This window comes from Triticum aestivum, chromosome 5A, assembly GCF_018294505.1.
Source record: "Triticum aestivum cultivar Chinese Spring chromosome 5A, IWGSC CS RefSeq v2.1, whole genome shotgun sequence".
NCBI classification, from domain to species: domain Eukaryota; kingdom Viridiplantae; phylum Streptophyta; class Magnoliopsida; order Poales; family Poaceae; genus Triticum; species Triticum aestivum.
In genome coordinates this window covers 13,769,396-13,772,192 of record NC_057806.1, presented here as the reverse complement: position 1 = coordinate 13,772,192, position 2,797 = coordinate 13,769,396, and positions in this window count along the sequence as shown.

The window sequence follows — 2,797 nt, the reverse complement described above, 5'->3', positions numbered from 1 at the left end:
CATTCATCCACCTTCACCTCCACCCCGACATCCCCATCACCCTCGGCGACCCCACCGAGTTGACGTCATCATTACCTGCTCGAGCGCCGGGGGGGGGGGGGGGGGGAGGGCGCTTGTTGCTTTGATCTGGGAAGACTAAGAACTTTTATTGGTTCTCAGTAAACTGGAACATGCCAAACCGTTAGACAATTAACTTTACAAATCAGTTCTCCTATAGAAGTAATGGACATTATGGGCTAGTAAATTCCAAAGAATCGAAAGTGATATTTTTGTAAGTCAACAAATTGGCATAACTAATTAGAAACTAAAATATAAATACCCCGGCACCAGCTTGATGTAAGTAGATTGATGAACTAACAATAGTTGTACATTGGTGCACTTACATATCCGACCCTGCAGTCGCAATCAGGTTATGACTCAATGTTGTTTTCAAAGCAAAGAAACCATGGAAATCCTATCAGAGAATTATGGACCAGGAAAAAATTACATCTTTTGTGTACCACACACAAAATGATAACCCTACGTTATGTATGTAAATAAAAGATGACATCACATATTGGTCGATGAATAGAAACCAAAGCATGACTCGACACTTAACATAAATCCACTCATAGCTTCTGATGTCAACAATAATGGTTACCATATAAACAACAAAGGATGAATCTCATGAATATAGCTAGCACATACCAAACCATCGACATGTTGCATTGGTAGTGGTTAAAAAAATGGAAGACATCAACATCCATATTTTCCAAAAAAATGAAATAATAAACTTCTGAATCTCATGAATGAAGATAGCAAATATCAAACAAATAGTAAGAAGTAGTGCCCTAGCTCCTTTCAGTCTGTCCTATTCACTTCATTCAAAGGTGGCAGTTCTGTTCAAATTTCAAAAGCTACAATAAAAAAGAAACAGCTTGTAGATTTTAGGAAAATATCCCTCTCGTGAATCGGAAAACAATTACAAACCACACCGATCCAAAACCAAATAAATCACAACGTGTATGCATCAACTCACATTTTAGCGATCTCAAACACTATAATATAACATGAAATTGTGACGGCCCTAGCAACATATATTATTACTGACCTAGGTGGATTGAGATGTCAGACCATGATGACCTTCCCTGCTAAAGCAATGATGGAAGGAACCGATCTATTACTTCCAAATGGCACAACACACAACACAACAGAACACCTGCATAGGTGGAAAGTAATAAGAGTCTATACCCGGTTATTCTCAAGTGAAGGTAGTTGCTTCTCTGCTAGAACAAATGCTTTCATCCATGTAAATCAATTCCACAAAGAACACAAACAAATTGAAGTAAGCAACAGATAGAAGAATGGCTAAACAAAAAATAGCGGAAAGCATGGCTAAGCTAATAAACAAGCTGGAAGTTAAGCAAGCTCTATTAAGGGAGTGAAAATAGTTGGATGCTGAAACTGGAACTTCAGAACTTAGTAACTTCAAATTTTGTGTAACCAATGGCTGGTATATTAACAAGTCTTTAGGGTATAGTAGTCAAGAAAACCTAAAGTTTCCAGTGCCCTATGAGCATGGCCATACCACTCAGCATACTCATTGATGTCACGCAATCAAAATACATCTCCACCTTAATGGGCGACCTCTCTGCTGCTGCTTACTTCACCAAGATGAAGGGGCTAGCGGACGATCTGACTGCTGCAGGGAAACCCCTCGATGACGATGCCGGCGCTGCGAGTGCACCGGCCGAGCGGCGTCTCCGCCGCGGGCTCGGCCTTGACGCCGAGCAGGGCCAGAGTGCCGGAGCAGAGGAGGGGAATGAGCTCGGTGGGAGAGGGGAGAGGCACCAGAGGGTTTGGGGGAGTGAGGGGGAAGGTGCTGGGCGTCTCCGTGGCGCGGATTAGGACGAAGGGCGGCCTCCAGCGCAAAGCAGGAGGTGGACGGCTCCGCGGTGCGCGTGTGTTCGCTCCTGCCTACTGGCAGGAGGAAGACGACGAGCGAGGAGGTAAGTGGGCTGGGCCAGCCAGCTACAGTGCTGGGCCGCCAGGCTGGACAGGTAGGCGCCAGGTAAGTTACATGTGAGTTTCTGCTCTTCCTTTTTTTGTTTCTGTTTTCTAATTTAATCTTTTGCCACTGTTTTTAATTTAAAATAATTCAAACAATGCCAAAAACTCCTCTGAATATTTTTATTTTGCTAGATGGACTTTTCCAAAAGCTCATAAAATATTTCAGGGGTATTTGAAATTATATTCTAATTATATGAATATAATTCAAATTCAAATATCTAATGATTTAAATTCAAAGTCCCAAAATTAAGTCCTTAAAAATGTTCAATATTTTGGTTGGGACCAGAACCCTTTGCCAAAATTATCAAACATTTAAGAAGAGCATTTTGGAGCAATGAATGAGATTTTAGGGTTTTTGCCCTTCTTTTATTTAGGGTTTTGAGGCTTCCAAATTTCCTCAGTTCAAGTTTCAAAATTTAAACATGATGCAAACACCAGGCAACACCAGAAGCTAGGGATGTGACAACTCACCCCCACTAAACAAGAATCTCGTCTCGAGATTCAAGCGTAGGGTAAGATGAAGGGGAAACGCAAACTAGTATAATCTTCACGATCCAGGTTGCACGTCAAATGAACGTTGATTCAATCACCATCTTTATCTTGAAGTCTTGCTCTGAGAAATCCTGCCAACATGACATGGAGAGAAGAAGGAGACTCTAGAAGGGTCGATCTTCTCGAAGATCGAACAACTCAGGATTACTCACAGAATGAGACATAGCAACCTCTCTCGAGCTGAGACACGAAACAT